The sequence below is a fragment of the Mobula birostris genome, chromosome 2 (assembly GCF_030028105.1).
Source record: "Mobula birostris isolate sMobBir1 chromosome 2, sMobBir1.hap1, whole genome shotgun sequence".
In the NCBI taxonomy this organism is placed as follows: domain Eukaryota; kingdom Metazoa; phylum Chordata; class Chondrichthyes; order Myliobatiformes; family Myliobatidae; genus Mobula; species Mobula birostris.
Genome location: NC_092371.1, coordinates 2273373 through 2293370, shown reverse-complemented (window position 1 = coordinate 2293370; position 19998 = coordinate 2273373). Strand labels below are relative to the sequence as shown.

Sequence of the window (19998 nt, the reverse complement as noted above, 5' to 3'; positions counted from 1 at the left end):
TCAAGTTCTTTTTTTACTTGCAAAGATACCAGAAAATACTTATTTATTTAGAGATAACAGTGCAGAACAGGCCCTCCTGGCCTAACAAACTGCACCACCCAGCAACCCACCTATTTTCACCTTAGCCTAATCACAGGACAATTTACAAAGACCAGTTAACCTACTAACGAATACATCTTTGGGCTGTGGGAGGGAGAAAACCAAAGCACGCAAAGGAAACCCATGCACACATCGGAAGAGCACACAAACTTTCTTGCAGAGGACACTGGAATTGAACTTTGAACTCCTATGCCTCAATCTGTAATAGTGTCATGACACCAGCTATGCTACCACAATGCCCCAGATTACTGGAGCAATTATGAAGAGATGCATATGAACCTCTACTTCAACTGATATAATTGCCAATTGAACATCGCAGTGCTTCACCACTATTACACATTCTCAGCAGTTCCAGCCTAGCATCTTTCCTCAGAACTACTTAAGCAAGCTGATACCCATGAGACTATAGGACATGGGAGCAGAGTTAGGCCATTCATCCTGTCGCAGGGATGTCCTCTGACCCTAGAAACATCCTCTCAACTTCCGTTCGTCCAGGCCGATATTCGGCAGGTTCCAATGAGATTCCCCTCATTCTTCTCAACTCATTCATCAGATATTCCTCATACAGAACATTAACCCTTTCACTCCCGGTATCCATACCCACATGGATTGTTGCTAAGCTCCACTTGTTTTAGATATTGTAAGGTAAAATGAAGAGAATACAAAACGTTGCTGCAGTGAAGGTTTTCACTTTGTATTAGTAACTATCCTAACAATGAGTACTAAACATTGGCTGACAGCAGCCCTTTCTGTTCAACCATGATTGAATGGTAGAGCAGATGCAATGGCCCAGATGGCTTAATTCTGCTCTTATGGCCTTATAAAGCACTGGCTTTGACAAGGTAGGGATTTTGAGGTTAAATATTGAGCGAGGTTTCTCGATTTTACTTCTAAATTGTTTCATTGTTCCTTTAGCTCTGATAACAGAAACAACAGATAATGAACACGAAAGATTCTGCAGATGCTGGAAATACAGACCATCATATACAAAATGTTGGAGGAACTCAGCAAGTCCTCTCTATGGAGAGGAATAAACAGTTGACAATTTGGGCTGAGACCCTTCATCAAGACTGGAAAGGATGGGGAAGAAGCCAGAATAAGGTGGGGGAGGGGAAGGAGGAGAGACTGGCAGGTGATAGATGAAACCAGGTGAGGGGGAAGGGAGATGAAGTGAGAAACTGGAGGTGATAGATGAAACCAGGTGAGGGGGAAGGTGGGTGGAAGGGAGGTGAAGTGAGAAACTGGCAGGTGATAGGTGGAAAAGGTAAAGAGCTGAAGAAGGAACCTGATAGGGGAGGTGTGGACTATGAGAGAGAGGAGACGCAGAATAAGGTGGTGATGGGCAGGTAAGGAGATAAACAGAGGTAAGAGGGGAACTAGAATGGGGAATGGAAAAACTGAGAAGGGGGGAAGGCGGAGAAAATACCACGTTAGAAAAATTGATGTTTATATTGTCAGATTGGAGGCTACCCAGACGTTGGTCCTCAAACCTGAAAGTGGTTTCATCATGGCAGTTGAGGAGGCCATGGACTGACATGTTGGAATGTGAATGCAAAGTAGAATTAAAATCAATGGCCACTGGGAGATCCTATTTGTTGTGGCAAATGGAGCGGAGATGATTGGCGAAGCAGTATGTCAGATCTCACTGATGTAGGGGAGCACCAGGTGCTCCTTCACATTTTCATGCCTGGAGCCATGAAAATCAGCTTGTTGCATTTGGGCTTCCAGGTGTTCACTGGGCTGATGTTGTTGTAGTGAATCGTAACACAGAATTTGATAAGCCAGCTACTATTGCTACTGCTTTAGCATTTTTATCTGATGGAGCTGCTGAATTATTTGAATTTTTAAAAAAGGATGTGGGTGATATAAATTATGCAGCCAACATGAAATGGGCTGAGAACAGATGGATAATTCCGTCTGCACTGAGGCTGCATACTGCTTTGTCCATTACCACCCATTTACTATTAACAGGGCAGTACGGTGGTGCAGTTGGTGCTTCACACCTCCAGAATCCCGACTTCAGTCCTGGTAATGAGTGCTCACTGGGCCATCCATGTCCCATGTGCTTTGATTTTCTCTCACTTCCAAATACATCTTGGCCACTGTAAATTACCGGTTAGTTGCAAAAAACACAGGCAAACTGATAGGGAATGTGAGATAGGATCGCTTGCAGCGCGGAAGGGGAAGATGAGGAGCGGACAATGCTACTGAAGGGTTGCTCTGAGAGAAGGCATGGATTGGATGGGCGGAATGGCCTCCTCTGTTAGTAAGAGTTATGACTAATGAAAAACTACTGTGTATTTAATGTGAATGCCTGCAAGAGAAGTAATCTCAGGGTGGTATATGGTGACATAAATGGATGTACTTTGATAATAAATTTACATTGAACTCTGGTAGTAGTGATAGTAGGGATCCTTGATGATGGATGCTGCTTTCTTGTGACAGTGCTCCTTGTAGATGTGCTGAATGGTGGTGGCGGGGGCTTGGCCGGTGATGGACTGGGCTGTACCTACCACTTTGTTGAAAGTGTGATATTCTGTCCTCTTAAGGAAAAGCAGACTGTGGCAGTACACTGATAGAAGCTCAGTCGATAAACCCCTGCGTGATCCATCTTGTGCAGTGCTTTAAATCCTACTCAAGGAAGCTGTGTGCAAACATCCAAGCTGACACCATATTGTAGCCTGAACAGGCAGCTTCATTGTCAGAGGTATTTCCTTTCAGATAGGGTATTAGAGAATGTCCTGTCCACATTGAAAAGCTGCTGCTCTGAAGAGTGAGTGAGTAAGCCCTGGTGCATCGGAAATTTCAGAATGCTTGCCTGTAATCCAGTGCTTGATAAGCAGCAGTTTTCTTCACATAAATGATGGAAATTCTTCAAAGGACTTTGAATGATCTGCACACAAATCTCAAGCATCACTCCTCTACCTGGATATTGTAAAACTGAACCAAACTCTTTTGCAATACATGTCCCCACGTTGTGTGTAGGAGCATGTTAGAAACTGCCCATTCTGCCTCTGTTACAGTCCGAAATCAACAGTGCTGCTAAAACCCTCACCCACACCATCAGCATCGATAGACTTGACTGCTCCAGCTCACGTCTCATTCCCCCCCGCACCCCCTGTAAACCTGAGGCTAGAATTTTATTTTATTTTATTTAGAGATTCAGAATGGTAGCAGGTCTTTCATGCCCAACAGTCCACTCCATCCAATCACACCCATGTGACCAATTAACCTACTAACCTATACGTCTTTGGAATGTGGGAGGAAACAGGAGCACCCGGAGGAAATCCACGTGGTTTTGGGGAGACTGTGCAAACTGGTCACTGGTGCTATAACAATGTTATGCCTACTATTGTGTTGTAATGCCACCCTTCTGCAGGCAAACTCCGACTGCACCAAATCACGTCAACCCAACTCAGTGTCCACAGTCTGACAATGGCCCCTGATTGAAATATAAAATTCTTATCCTTGTATTCAAATCGCACTGATTCCTCTTCCTATCCCTCTCAATCCCTCTGGCCCTACAAATCTCTGAATGTTGGTACCCCTCCAACCACTACACATCAAAGTTGCTGGTGAACGCAGCAGGCCAGGCAGCATCTCTAGGAAGAGGTACAGTTGACGTTTCGTGCCAAGACCCTTCGTCAGGATGCTGCCTGGCCTGCTGCATTCACCAGCAACTTTGATGTGTGTTGCTTGAAATTCCAGCATCTGCAGAATTCCTCGTGTTTGCGTTTTTAAAAACCTCCAACCACTGGTGGCTGGGTTTCCAGCTGACATTTCCTGGAATTTCTTCCATTGCCCTTTCCAACTAATCACTTCTCTACCTTCCTTTAAGATGCTCTATGATACTCCTTCTGAGACTAAACCTACTTTATCTTCATGTGGGATTGATAATTCTCTAAAGCATTTTGGATGGTTTTAGAACAAGCATAGATCAGTACAGACAGGAACAGTCATTTTGGCCCACAATAATGTGTCAGAATAGTGCGACACTATTACAGCTCAGGGTGGCGAAGTTCAGAGTTCAGTCCCAGCATCCTCTGCAAGGCATCTGTATGCCCTCCCTGTGGAATGTCTGGGCTTTCTCCAGGTTTCCCTCCACAATCCATAGACAGACTGATTAGTAGGTTAATTGATCATTGCAAATCATCCTGTGGTTAAATTGGGGGTTGTTGCATGGTGCAGCCGAAGGACTGGAAGGGCCTATTCCACAATGTATCCCTAAATCAATCAATAAATAAGATGAATAATTGAATGTTGAGCTAAACTAATCCTTTCTATCTACACAACATCCATATCCCTCCATTCTCTCCACATTCATTTGGCTACCTCAGAGCCTCCTAAATGCCTCTGTCATACTTACCTATGCACCAACCCTGGCAGCCATTCCAGACACCCACCACCCTCTGAAAAAACTTCTCCTTTCTCACTTTAAATGCATGTCTATCAGTAGTAGACATTAGCAAAGTGGTTGGCGCAACACTATTACAGCTTGGGATGCCGGAATTCGGAGTTCAATTCTGGCGTCTTCTGTGAGAAAGTTTGTACATCCTTCCTGTAAGTACGTGACTTTCCTCCCACAGTCTGAAGTAGTACTGATAATAGGTTAATTGGTCTTTGTAGATTTTTCTGTCCATCGTTGCTTGTAAAACCTTTGGAGATGCCCGGAACCATGAAAGGGACTAGACAGATAATCAAACAGCCTTTTCTTCATTATGCTTTTATATACCAGGGCTGGGCATGTCTGAGGTTGAAATGAGATTGTTCAAAATGGAAACAGGCTCCAAGTTACACTAATTGTGTGGAAGCTGCAGCAAGGCAAGGGTTAAGGCAATGTCTAGGTTTACAGATAGTGTGCAGTCAGCTCAGGTAAGAGAGATTTATAAAACATAGCTTCTTTTGCATGGCAGAGGACCGGAGCACTTTGACAATCCGAAAGAAAAGGAGGATGTAACAGAAGATTACAAGGAGCACACACACCAAATATGGGAAAATTACTTTACTAACTTCAAAATATCATTGTGTGTTTGCTTGTAGTACCTACTGACAATTAACACCTCTATAGACTGGTGATTGATCAGACAAATAAGAAATTTGAACAGACCCAAGGTTACCAATTGGTCAATATCCTTTTCTGTATAAAAAAAGGCATTTCTGTGCTCAGACTTCAGAACAGAGTGGTGACAGGGACCAGGCCACTCTCCTTGTGCACAAATAAAGTAGGAATGAGGAATAAACACAAGTTTCCAAAGCCCAGTTAATCAGCACTGACACCTGACTCATGCTGACAAACAATGAAGAGTCTCACTGAAGTTGTAGCTCAGTGTTAGCCTATAGATTTCTCTTAAAATTCATATACAAGCAAGCTGGCAAAAAGGGCAAGTACATTCAGTGGCCACTTTATTAGGTACACCTGTACACCTGCTCGTTAATACAAATATCTAATCAACCAATCAGGTGGCAGCAACTCAATGCACAGAAGCATGCAGACATTGTCAACAGATTCAGTTGTTGTTCAGACCAAACATTAGAATTGGGGAGAAATGTGATCTAAGTGACTTTAACCATAGAATGATTGTTAGTACCAGATTGGATCATTTGTGTGTCTGAGAAAATGCTTATCCCTTGTGATTTTCAAGCATATTGGTCTCTCGGGTTTACAGAGAATGGTGTGGAAGACAAAAGAAACATCTAGTGAGGGCAGTTCTGTGGGTGAAAACGCTTGTTAGTGAGAGAGGGCAGAGGGGAATGGCCCGACTGTTTCAAGCTAATGATAAGTTAAGTAATCAGGCGTTACAACAATGCAGAAGAGCATCTCTGAACATACAACCCATTGAATCTTGAAGTCGATGGGTATAGCAGCGGAAGACCACACCAGATTCCACTGCTGTACCTAATGAAGTGGCCACTGAGTGTATTTCTGTAGTTATTGTCTTAATTAGTACAAGTCAGGTGATGGAACGTATGCCATTAAGCAAGCGCCATTGACAGAGCACATAACTGGTGTGAGAAGAAGAATAATGATATGGGCCAGGTGGCCTGAATGGCCAGTTTCTCTAACACAAAATACTCTGCAGATGCTGGGGTCAAAGCAACACTCACAACACGCTGGAGGAACTCAGCAGGTCGGGCAGCATCCGTGGGAACGATCAGTCAACATTTCGGGCCAGAACACTCCTGACGAAGGGTTCTGGCCCAAAATGTTGACTGATCGTTTCCACGGATGCTGCTCGACCGGCCAGTTTCTCTGCTGTACATTCGCTCTGAACTGTCCTGATACTGAGTGACACACCACTTTTTTAAACTTAACTTACTATTTACAATAAAGAACAATTCCTGTACAGAATAATGCAGAATATATGTTGCTCAAGAACCTTCAGATCATGCAAGTAGCAACACCAGCACCAACTGCAGTTTGAGACTGGGAGCAGTGCACTTCGAGTATTCTTGGCTCTTCTTCACTACCAATATCATATTTTCCATAATCGCAAATGTATTTACTGTATTTTTAATGTATTTAGCAGTAATGTGCGGAGTTGTCCCTTCTGGCCCCAGCAACCCCCAACAGACCAGATGTAACCCTAACTTAATCATGCGTCAGTTTACAATGGCCAATTAACGTACCATTTTTGGACTGTGGAGGAAGCTGGAGCACCCGGGAAACCTGGGTTCTACGAGGAGGTCTTACAGGGGCCACCGAAGCTGAAATCCAAACTCCGATACTCTGGGCTGTAATGGTGAGAGTGCTACCATGCTACCCCCTTTCTTCTCAGGGTCACTTACCTAGTTCCAGTTTATTGTCATTCAACCAACCACACAGCCAAACAAAACGTTGTTCTTCTGGGACCAAGGTACAAACCACAGTACGCAGAGTCACACACAGCACATAGTTACAGTCCAGCATCCAGTCACAAATTCCTGAGTGGCCTGGCCCAAGACTGACTGGTTGACATAAAGTAGATATGTCACTCTTATGAAATTCAGGTCCTGGCTGATAACTGCCACAATTCTCAGTACCCTCGCACTGTCCCCACCACCACACCACTCTGCTAAAGAATCTTCCGTCAGCTCCATATTATCCCCACACCTACCCCTTCCCTGTCCATTGGTCATGTCCTCAGTTTCCTTTGCCGATGTTGCCAGCAACAACATCTGCTATGACCTTTCAACAGACAGTTTTGATTGGGTCAGTCACAACCTCAGACCGCAAGGCAATCAAAACCAAATTGCACAAGCCGGAAATCTGAAGCAAAACCCGAACCAGAAAATGTTGGAAGCACTCTGCAGCATCGTTGGAAAGAAAAGCTAACTTTCCAGGCCAAAACTGGCCGGGAGAGAAAACAAGCTCAGTTTAGGTTGCAGAGAGATTTGATTAAGATAATATGAACTTTAATTGTCACATATACATTGAAACAAACAATGAAATGCATCCGATCAAATCAGTGAGGATTATACCGGGCAGCTTTTCAATGTTGCCTCCAACATAGTGTGACCACAATTCTCTAACTCTAACCCGTAGGAGGGAGAGGGAGAATGAACAAAGTAATTGATAGGTGTGGAACAAAAGCGGCTGGGGAAAGGAGGGCAGATAAAATGTGAACACCAGAATGTAAAACCGTTAAATGAAGAGAAAGAAATGAAAGTTGCTGGCCTCCACAATGACTCCAGAAGATTGCATTGTAGCCAGACAGAAGAGAAGATGTTTATCTAAGACAGTTCATTGGTTATATTTAATGTGGAGGTTGATAGGTTCTCGATTAATAAGAGTGACAAAATTTATGGGGAGAAGGCAGGGGAATGGTGTTGAGAAAAATTATAAAGTAGCAACGATGAGATGGCGGAGCAGACTCAATGGGCCGAACAGCCTAATTCTTATTTTGTTTCTCCAGCTCATTCACTATAACGATTAAGAAGCCATGGGCAGGAAGGTCAATATAGGACTGGGATATAGATTTAACGTGGCAGGCGACAGGAGCATCAGGGTCACTTTACGAACTGAATGCAGTCACCCAATCTCTGTCTGGTTTCCTTATGTGTAGAACAGATGCTTAGTGTGAGCACCAAATACAGTAAGGTGGACTAGAAGACTGGAGTTTTCTGCAGCATGTGAATTGATACTTCACCCAGACACATTGCTTGGGTTCCTCAGTAGTGGGAGGGAAGAGGTGATAGGAGTTGTGTTGGTTTGTGGATGCAAGCAACAGTGCCATCTAGCAGTTGCAGATGAAAGAGCACCTCAGCAACTGCAACAGAAGCAAAGAAAGGATTAACATAAACACGAGGAAATCTGCAGATGCTGGAAATTCAAGCAACACATCAAAGTTGCTGGTGAACGCAGCAGGCCAGGCAGCATCTCTAGGAAGGGGTACAATCTACGTTTCGGGCCGAGACCCTTCGTCAGGACTAACCGAAGGAATCTCTTACTTGCTCTTCCTTCAGTTAGTCCTGACGAAGGGTCTCAGCCCGAAACGTCGACTGTACCTCTTCCGAGAGATGCTGCCTGTCCTGCCGCGTTCACCAGCAACTTTGATGTGTATTGAAAGGATTAACATAGACTTTGTAACACACACACGCACACAAAATGCTGGAGGAACTCAGCAGGTCAGGCAAATCTATGGAAATGAATAAACAGCTGACGATTCTGGACCAAGACCCTTCTTCATGACTGAACTGGAAGGGGGAAGATGCCAGAATAAAAAGGTGGGGGGGGGGAAGGGAGGGAAGGAGGATAGTTAGAAGGTGACAGGTGAAGCCAGGTGGGTGGGAAAGTCAAGGGCTGGAGAAGAAGGAATCTGATAGGAGAGGAAGGTGGATCATAGGATAAAGGGAAGGTGCAGGAGACCCAGGAGGAGGTGATAGGTAGGTGAGAAGAGGTAAGAGGCCAGAGTGGGGAATGGAAGGGGGGGGGGGAAGAGAGAGAGGTAATTTTTTTTACTGGAAGGAGAAATCGATATTTATGTCATCAGTTTGGAGGCTACCCAGATGGAATATAAAATGTTGCTCCTTCACGCTGAGGGAGGCCGCATCTTGGCACAAGAGGAGGCCATGGACCAATACGTTGGAATAGGAATGGGAATTGGAATTAAAATATTTGGCCACCAGGAAGTTCCGCTTTTGGTGGATAAAGTAGAGGTGTTCCTCATCGGGAGCACCAGACACAATAGGTGACTCCAGCAGGTTCACAGGTGAAGTATCACCTCACCTGGGAGGACTGAATGAAGGTGAGGACGACTACTCCTTGTACTACTGCTGTCTCCTTTGGCAAGTTGGAGGTTGAGGGGAACCTGGTAGAAGTATATAAAATTATGAGAAGCTTAGATACAGTAGGTTAGAGTGAAATGTTAACTACTTAGAAGGCATAGCTTTAAGGTGAGGAGAGGGGGGTGAGTTTAGAAGAGATGTGCAATGCCGGTTTGGTTTTACAAAGAACAGTTGCTAGGGAAGTGGTACATGGCAAGAATTTGAATATCCAGGAAATGGAGGAATATGAAAGTAAATGCAATGCCCTGGCTAAGATTTCTACCGCTCTGCTGTAGGTATTTCACTTTAGCAGGTTTCTGCAAAAGCAGCGTGGCATTAGGGTTTTATTTTGGGGTTTTGGTTAAAAATAAGAAGCCCTGCTGTTCAATTTAGGAACATTGTTTCAGCCAATCAGGATGGTGGGATCTGGAGAAAGTTCTAGAGGGAGCAGGGTGGAGAGAGATTTGTGACGGACAGTAGTCTGGTTTGGGGTCTTCTGGGAGCAGCGGAGCGGGACAGAAGGAAAGAAGCCGCAGAACGCCATGGGAAGGAGAGTCCCTATTGCAAGAAGTATTTTGTGCAGATGAATGGCTCCCGAGAGAGAGCCAGTTTGTTCAAAATGGATTTTGAGGGAAGTTTGGACAGTGGCGAGTGCTTTCACGCAGACCACAGGTTCCATTCATGAGTAACGGTTATACCCAGTTTAGGAAGAGATGAGCTCCAATGGTTATGTGCATATTTAGACTAGTGTTTTATTTATTTTTCATTCTTCCTTTTTTAATAACTTTTTGATAAAGCTAAAATTGGTAAATATACTTTCTTTATAATCTTATGCTGATATGTGATCTGTCATTTCTGGGCTACTGATAATTGTATATGGTCAATATTTGCACAGCATTCTCTCAAATTGAGGTTCCTTTAATGGGACCATCACAATGTTCCTGTCTGGTTGAACCCCAATTCATACTGACCCTAGATATGTACAGTTTCTGAAAGGTGGCCTGCGCACCGTGGAGTCACATGACTGTAGATGGAATTAGCTAATGAGCCCAGTCTATCTACGAGCCCAGTGAGAGTAGTACATAAGTTTATGATCAACGTACATCTATGTCACAATATACTACCTTGAGATTCATCTTCTTGCAGGCATCTACAGGAAAATAAAGGAATATACAATATCATTTATGAAAAACTACACATAAAACTGACACACAACTAACGTGCAAAAGAAGGCAAATTGTGCAAAAAAAAAGTTTTAGAGTCTCTGAAAGGGAGTCTGTAGTTTGTGGAATCAGTTCAGATTTGAGGTGCGTTCAGTGCAGGAAAAGGGGATTAGTTTAATTTTCCAAGACATTGTCAGCTGAAGGGACTGTCCCTGTTGTGCTGTGAGTACTGTACATACTGTTATTTATTTACTTTAGTGACAGCCTGGAGTAGACCCTTCCGGCCCTTTGAGCCACGTCACACCACAATCCTGATTGAACCTAACCTAATCATAGGACAATTACAATAACCAGTTAACCTACTTGGTATGTCTTTGGACTGTGGGAGGAAATGGGAGCACCCGGGGAAAATCCCTCACGTTCTACAGGGATGATATTAGACCCGTACATGTGTGAACACAGTGCCAAATTAAACTAAATCTCTTCTGCTGCACAGAAACATAGAAAATAGGTGCAGGAGTAGGCCATTCAGCCCTTTGAGTCTGCACCGCCATTCAGTATGATCATGGCTGATCATCCAACTCAGAACCCTGTACCTGCCTTCTCATCATACCCCCTGATCCCTTTAGCCACAAGGGCCATATCTTACTCCCTCTTAAATGTAGCCAATGAACAGGCCTCAACTGTTTCCTGTGGCAGAGAATTCCACAGATTCACCACTCTGTGTGAAGAAGTTTTTCCTCATCTCAGTCCTAAAAGGTTTCCCCTTTATCCTCAAACTGTGACCCCTCTTTCTGGACTTCCTCAACATCGGGAACAATCTTCCTGCATCTAGCCTGTCCAATCCCCTTAGGATTTTATACATTTCAATCAGATCCCCCCTCAATCTTCTAAATTCCAGAGAGTATAAGCCTAGCCGATCCAGTCTTTCATCATATGAAAGTCCTGCCATCCCAGGAATCAATCTGGTGAACCTTCTTTGTACTCCCTCTATGGCAAGAATGTCTTTCCTCAGATTAGGGGACCAAAACTGCACACAATACTGCAGGTGTGGCCTCACCAAGGCCTTGTACAACTGCAGTAGTACCTCCCTGCTCCTGTACTCGAATCCTCTTGCTATGAATGCCAGAATACCATTTGCCTCTTTCACTGCCTGCTGTACCTGCATGCCCACTTTCAATGACTGGTGTATAATGATACCCAGGTCTCGTTGCACCTCCCCTTTTCCTAATCAGCCACCATTCAGATAATAATCTGTTTTCCTGTTCTTGCCACCAAAGTGGATACCTCACATTTATCCACATTAAATTGCATCTGCCATGAATTTGCCCACTCACCTAACCTATCCAAGTCACCCTGCATCCTCTTAACATCTTCTTCACAGCTAACACTGCCGCCCAGCTTCGTGTCATCCGCAAACTTGGAGATGCTGCATTTAATTCCCTCGTCTAAGTCATTAATATATATTATAAACAACTGGTGTCCCAGCACTGAGCCTTGCGGTACCCCACTAGTCACTGCCTGCCATTCTGAAAAGGTCCCGTTTATTCCCACTCTTTGCTTCCTGTCTGCCAACCAATTCTCTATCCACATCAATACCATACCCCCAATACCGTGTGCTTTAAGTTTGCACACTAATCTCCTGTGTGGGACCTTGTCAAAAGCCTTTTGAAAATCCAAATATACCACATCCACTGGTTCTCCCCTATCCACTCTACTAGTTACATCCTCAAAAAATTCTATGAGATTCGTCAGACATGATTTTCCCTTCACAAGTCCATGCTGACTTTGTCCGATGATTTCACCGCTTTCCAAATGTGCTGTTATCACATCCTTGATAACTGACTCCAGCATTTTCCCCACCACCGATGTCAGGCTTACCAGTCTATATTTCCCCGGTTTCTCTCTCCCTCCTTTTTTAAAAAGTGGGGTTACATTAGCCACCCTCCAATCCTCAGGAACTAGTCCAGAATCTAAAAAGTTTTGAAAAATTATCACCAATGCATCCACTATTTCTTGTGCTACTTCCTTTTGCACTCTGGGATGCAGACCATCCATATTCCTCCATTCTTGACATATTCATGTATCTATTTAAAAGCCTCTTATACACCACTATTGTCTCTACTTCCATCACTACACTGCCAGTACATTCCAGATACCTATCACTCTCTGCAAAAAAATACATGCTCTGCATACCTCCCACACAATTTCTCCTTCAGCTTAAATGCATTTTCTCTGGTATTTGGCATTTCTACCTGGGAAGAAGGATCTGTCTATCTATACCTCTCAAAATCTTACAAATGTCTATCCTTCGGTGCTCCAGAGAAAACAACTGAAGTTTAGAACATAGGAAATGACAGCACAGTACAGGCAAAGGTCAGCCCATGACCTTTGGTCAACCTTTTATCCTACTTGATGATCAATCTAACCCTGCCCTTCTACACAGACCTCCATTTTTTTTTTATCATCCATGTGCCTAACTAGGAGTTTCTTAAATGTCCCTAATGTCCCTGCCTCCCCCACCACCCCAGGCAGTGAGATCCATGCACCCGCTGTGTGAAAAACCTACCTCTAGAGCTTCCTCCAATCACCTTCAACTCAAAGTTCGCAGTAAATTTATTATCGAAGTACTTATATGCCACCATATACAACCCTGTAATTCATTTTCTTTTGGTCATTCACAGTAAACACAAGAAACACAATAGAATTAATGAAAGACTGCATCCGACAGAATGGGCAACAACAAATGTGCAAAAAAAAAACCAAACTGAAAATACAAAAAGAGTAATAATAATAATAAAAGTAAATAAATAAGCAATAAATATTGAGAACATGAGATGAAGGGTTCTTGAAAGTGAGTCCATAGGTTGTGGGAACAGTTCAGTGATGGGGTGAGTGAAGTTGAGTACAGTGATGGTTGAGGGGTAATAACTGTTGCTGAAGCTGGAGGTGTAGGTCCTGAGGCTCCTGTACCTCCTTCCTGATGGCAGCAGTGAGAATAGAGCACGGCCTGAGTGGTGGATGTCCTCGTTGATGGACACTGGCTTCTCGCGACAGCGCTCTGTGTAGATGTGCTCAATGGTGGCGAGAACTTTACCTGTGAAGGACGGGGCCATATCCACTACTTTGTGTGGGCTTTTCCATTCAAGGGCATTGTTTTTTCCATACCAGGCCATGATGCAACCAGTCAATATACAATACTCTCCCCAACACAGCTATAGGATTATGTCAACATTTTACATGACTTGTCGAATCTTTGAAAACTTCTAAGAAAGTAAAAGTGCTGCCATGCTTTCTTCGTAATGGCACTGACATGCTGGCACCAGAAAAGATGCCAGCAGAGTCATAGAAAACTATGACTCTGCCATAGTTGGATGCATCAGCAAGGGAGATGAGGCTGAGTACAGGGCTATGGTAGGAAACTTTGTCACATGGTGTGAGCAGAATTATCTGCAGCTTAATGTGAAAAAGACTAAGGAGCTGGTGGTAGACCTGAGGAGAGCTAAGGTACCGGTGACCCCTGTTTCCATCCAGGGGGTCAGTGTGGATGTGGTGGAGGATTACAAATACCTGGGGATACGAATTGACAATAAACTGGACTGGTCAAAGAACACTGAGGCTGTCTACAAGAAGGGTCAGAACCATCTCTATTTCCTGAGGAGACTGAGGTCCTTTAACATCTGCCGGATGATGCTGAGGATGTTCTATGAGTCTGTGGTGGCCAGTGCGATCGTGTTTGCTGTTGTGTGCTGGGGCAGCAGGCTGAGGGTAGCAGACACCAACAGAATCAACAAACTCATTCGTAAGGCCAGTGATGTTGTGGGGATGGAACTGGACTCTCTCACGGTGGTGTCTGAAAAGAGGATGCTGTCCAAGTTGCATGCCATCTTGGACAATGTCTCCCATCCACCTCATAATGTACTGGCTGGGCACAGGAGCACATTCAGCCAGAGACTCATTCCACCGAGATACAACAGAGAGCGTCATAGGAAGTCATTCCTGCCTGTGGCCATCAAACTTTACAACTCCTCCCTTGGAAGGTCAGACACCCTGAGCCAATAGGCTGGTCCTGGACTTATTTCCTGGCATAATTTTCATATTACTATTTAATTATTTATGGTTTTATTACTATTTAATTATTTATGGTGCAACTGTAACAAAAACCAATTTCCCCCAGGATCAATAAAGTATGACTATGACTAAGATCCTCTGAAATGATAACAGTCAGAAATTTAAAATTGCTGATCCTCTCTACCTCTGATCCCTCGATAAGGACTGGTTTCCTCCTCCTGAGGTCAATAATCAGCTCCTTGGTCTTGCTGACATTGAGTGAGAGGTTGTTGTTGTGGCACCACTCAGCCAGATTTTCAATCTCCCTCCTGTATTTTGGTTCATTACCACCTTTGATTTGGCCAACAACAGCGGTCTCGGAGGACTGGAGTATTGCAAATGACACTCCACTCTAAGAAGGGAGGAAGGCAAAAGAGAGGAAACTACTGTATAGGCCAGTTAACCTAAGCTCAGTGGATGGGAAAGTGTTGGAGTCTATTATTAAAGATGAAGTTTTGAGGTACTTGGAGACTAATGATAAAATAAGTCAAAGTCAGCAGGGTTTCTGTAAAGGGAAATCTTGCCTGACCAATTTGTTAGAGTTCGAGGAAGTAACAAGCAGGGTGGACAAAGGAGAGATCAATTACTTGGATTTTCAGAAGGTGTTTGATAAGGTGCCACAGATAAGGTTGCTTAACAAGATCAAATCCTATGGCATTACAGGAAAGATAATGGCATTGACAGAGGAATGGCGGACAGGCAGGAGGCAGTGAATGGGAATAAATAGGCCTTTTCTGGTTGGCTGCTGATGACTAGTGGTGTTCTTCAGGGGTCAGTATTGGGACACTAACTTTTCACATTGTTTGTCAATGATTTGGATAATGGAATTGATGGCTTCGTGGCAAAATTTGTGGATGATATGAAGGTAGGTGGAAGGGTGGGTAGTGCTGAGGAAGCAAAGCAATTGCAGCAGGACTTAGACAAATTGAAAGAATGGGCAAAAAAGTGGCAGATGGATTATCATGTTGGGATATGTATAATATATATTGTTAAAAGGAATAATAATGCAGACTATTACCTAAATGGGAGAAAATTCAAACATCAGAGGTGCAGAGGGACTTAGGAGTCCTCGTCCAAGACTCCCAGAAGTTTAATTTACAGGTTGAGTCTGTGGTAAAGGTGGTGAATTCAATGTTGGCATTTATTTCAAGGAATATAAAAGCAAGGAGATAATGCTGAGGTTTTATAAGACACTAGTCAGGCTGTACTTGGAGTATTGTCAACAGTTTGGGCCCCTTATCTCAGAAAGGATGTGTTGTTATTGGAGAGAGTCCAGAGGAGGTTCACGAGGATGATTCCAGGAATGAAGGGGTTAACATATGAGGAGCATTTGGTAGCTTTGTGCCTGTACTCACTGGAATTTAGAAGAATGCGGGTGGGGGGGGGTGGGGGGGTGGGGGGAGGTGGATTTCACTGAAACCTACCAAATGTTGAAAGGACTAGATAGGTTGGATGTGAAGAGGATGTTTCCTATGGTGGGGATATCCAGTACTAGAGGGCACAGCCTCAAAATTCAGAGATGGCCTTTTAGAACAGAGGTAAGTAGGATTTTTAGTCAGAGAATAGTGAACCTGCAGAATGCTTTGCCACAGACTGTGGCGGAGGCTAAGTCCATGGGTATATTTAAGGTGGAAGTTGATAGTTTCTTGATGAAAAGATCAGGAATCAAAGGATATGGCATGAAAGCAAATGTATGGGGATGAGTGGGATCCGGGATCAGCCATGATGAAATGGCAGAACAGACTCAGTGGGCTGAATGGCCTAATTCTGCTCGTACGTCTTATGGACCTATGGTCAGCAAGCCTAAATGTGGCATTGGAGCACTCATACATGTAAGGTGAGTACAGCAGAGGACTGACTGGGGTCTGCAAGTAAGGAAATGGGGGATCCAGTTGCACAAGGAGATATTGAGGCCTAGGACTTGATGCTTATGGATCAGTTTTGAGGGGATGATAGTATTGAATGTCGAGCTGTAGTCAATGAGGTGCATCCTGATGTATGCATTTTCGCTGTCTGGATATTGCAGGATTGAGTGACGAGCCAATGAAATGGCCTCTGCTGTTGACCTGCTGTGATGGGAGCAAATTGGAGTGGATCCAAGTTGCTTCTCAGTCAGGAGCTGGTACGTTTCACCCCCAGCTTCCCAAAGCACTTCACCGTAGATGCAATTGCAACTGGACATTAGTCATTGAGGCAGGTCACCATGTTCTTCTTAGGCACTGGCATAATTGAAGCCTGCTTGGAGCAAGTAAGTACTTCAGACTACCAAAGTGAGAGGTTAACTTGTGTTAGCCAGTTCCACTCTGGGGGAAAAAGTCTCTGGTTACCCACTCAATTTACGGTATGCCTCTTATAATCTTGTATACCACTATTAAGTAACCTTTCATCCTGCTTTGCTCCAAAGAGAAAAGCCCCAAGTTGCTCAACTATCTTCAAGACCATGCTCTGTGATGCAGGCAGCATCCTGGTAAATCTCCTGTGCACCCTCTCTAAAGCTTTCACATCCTCCATGTAATGAGGTGATCAAAACTAAACACAATATTCCAAGTACGGTCCGATCCAAAGTTTTACACAGCTGCAACATGATTTCCTTCTTATATTCACATCACACACCAGTGGAGACAGACATGTGACATGTTTCTCTTTCTACCCAATCTCTTGTACTATATTCTACAGAAATGCAACAGCCAATCTGCATACACCAGTATCCTCAACCAGTACTTTAGTAATGACAGATTGCTAGAATTACCTGAGGCAGAGTAAAAACATATGAAGTAAGCTCAGAACTATTCTGACTATCAGCTACTCTTTTACACTAATTCTACCTAAATCCCATGTTTTATTCTCTCCACATTTTAAATATTTACAGTTATAGATACTTCCCTCTACCTCAGCTGTCCAGAGAATATTGCATTTACGCCTGAGAGATTATAGTGAATCCCAGTGTAGCCCCCCTGGCCAGCCTCAGGGTCGCTCGGCTCACTGTCATCTAGGGAAACAGCCCTCGGCCCCGGCAAACTGGGTAATTAGTTTGTGTGGGTGGTGTGTGATGTACCCCACCCTGCCCAAATAATAGACAATACACGATTAAATGATTTACAGTTTATAGATATTACTGGAACTATATAATTAATAGAGAAAATATAAAAGGCACCACACTTAGCAAAGTTCAACCTCTTCGTGCGCAAACAGTTGGAGCTCAGGACCCTTCTTCACCCTGCGGCCTCTCTGACTACCTCGACCGGCCGCCTGGGACCAACAATGGTGGTCGACCAGACACTCCACACGAGTCTGTCTCCATCTCCTCTCCTCGCCAAATGCCCCGCTCAGTGTCTGACCCCGTTAGCAGACTCACAGCACCTGGTCCATCCTCTGTCTGTCTGTCTCTCTCTCTCTCTCTCCCCCACCTTCCCCTGCAAAAACCCTCGTTCCCAGTCATATGAGACAGCATTATCACCCAAAAAAACAATAACATGACCACCCATTGGCTAATAGCACCCTGCTGTCTGTATTAACCCAAACAAATGTCTAGCTAGAGACACTTCATTGAAAAAGGTAATCTTACCCGTCTCTTGTATTCACCTTCCCATTTTACCTCCCTATAAAGTCCCTCCTCCTTCCCTTTCTTCCATGGTCCACTCTCCCGTCCTATCAGATTCCACCTTCAGCCTTTTACCTCTTCCATCTATCAACTCCCAGCACTTCACTTCATCCCCCACCCTCCCAGCCACCTACCTCCCCCTCACTTGGCTTCACCTATCACCTGCCAGCGTGTACTCCTCTCCACCCCACCCCACCTTCTTATGATGGTTTCTTCCCCGTTCTTTTCTAGTCCAGATAAAGGGCTGCGGCCTGAAACATCGACTGTTTACTCCCATCCGTAGATGCTGCCTGACGTGCTGAGTTCCTGCAGAATTTTGTGTCTATTATCTGTGACAGTGTAGCACTCCCTTATTACTAGATGGAATTATCGGCTGTATTAAGTGCAAAATCAACAGCTTGAAGTATTCTCAGCTGTGCCTTATTAATATTCAGTGAGCAGGTTTGGGATTTATTACTCTATTCCAGTTAAAGCAAATGTACATTTGATGCACAGTCAGGTCAAATTGTTTGACCACGGAGGCTTGGGTAATTCAGTGAAACACTGACCTGCTCTTGTTTCCCACTTTCTCCACTTTATTTTGATTTCCAGTGTGTGAAAAGCAAGTAATGACTTCATTATCCAAAGAACAGAACAGGAAAGAAATAGGTTTTGTTTAAGTAAGACAAAAGAAATTGCATCCAGTTTATAGTCCAGAAATATCTGGATGCCCTGAAACTAAAGGAGCATTGTCAGAAAATAAGACCATAAGACATCAAAGCAAGATCAGGCCATTCAGCCCATTGAGTCTGCTCCACCATTCGATCATAGCTGATTTATTTTCCCTCTCAACCTTTCTTCTGCCTTCCTCCTGTAACCTTTGACACCCTTACCAATCAAGAACCTATCAACTTGTGCTTTAAATATGCCCTTACACTTCCTCCCTTACCACCATTCAGGGCCCCAAACAGTCCTTCCAGGTGAGGCAACACTTCACCTGTGAGTCGGCTGGGGTGATATACTGCGTCCGGTGCTCCCGATGTGGCCTTTTATATATTGGCGAGACCCGACGCAGACTGGGAGATCGCTTTGCTGAACATCTACGCTCTGTCCGCCAGAGAAAGCAGGATCTCCCAGTGGCCACACATTTTAATTCCACATCCCATTCCCATTCTGACATGTCCATCCACGGCCTCCTCTACTGTAAAAATGAAGCCACACTCAGGTTGGAGGAACAACACCTTATATTCCGTCTGGGTAGCCTCCAACCTGATGGCATGAACATCGACTTCTCTAACTTCTGCTAATGCCCCACCTCCCCCTCGTACCCCATCTGTTACTCATTTTTATGCACACATTCTTTCTCTCACTTTCCTTTTTCTCCCTCTGAATATACCTCTTGCCCATCCTCTGGGTCTCTCCCCCCCTCCCCGTCTTTCTTCCCGGACCTCCTGTCCCATGATCCTCTCGTATCCCTTTTGCCTATCACCTGTCCAGCTCTTGGCTCTATCCCTCCCCCTCCTGTCTTCTCCTATCATTTTGGATCTCCCCCTCCAACTTTCAAATCCCTTACTCACTCTTCCTTCAGTTAGTCCTGACGAAGGGTCTCGGCCTGAAACATCGACTGCATCTCTTCCTACAGATGCTGCCTGGCCTGCTGCGTTCACCAGCAACTTTGATGTGTGTTGCTTGAATTTCCAGCATCTGCAGAATTCCTGTTGTTTGCCTTTAAATATACCCAATGGCTAGGCCCCCACGGCCATCTATGACAATGAATTCCAGAGATTCACCACCCTCTGGCAA

General features: G+C 44.3%; 1 protein-coding gene across 1 annotated transcript in view; it reads right to left on the bottom strand.

The window, feature by feature from the left end:
* LOC140207443 (V-set and transmembrane domain-containing protein 2-like protein) overlaps positions 1-19998 on the bottom strand; it is a 153287-nt gene that overhangs the window by 44800 nt on the left and 88489 nt on the right. The window lies entirely within an intron of this gene.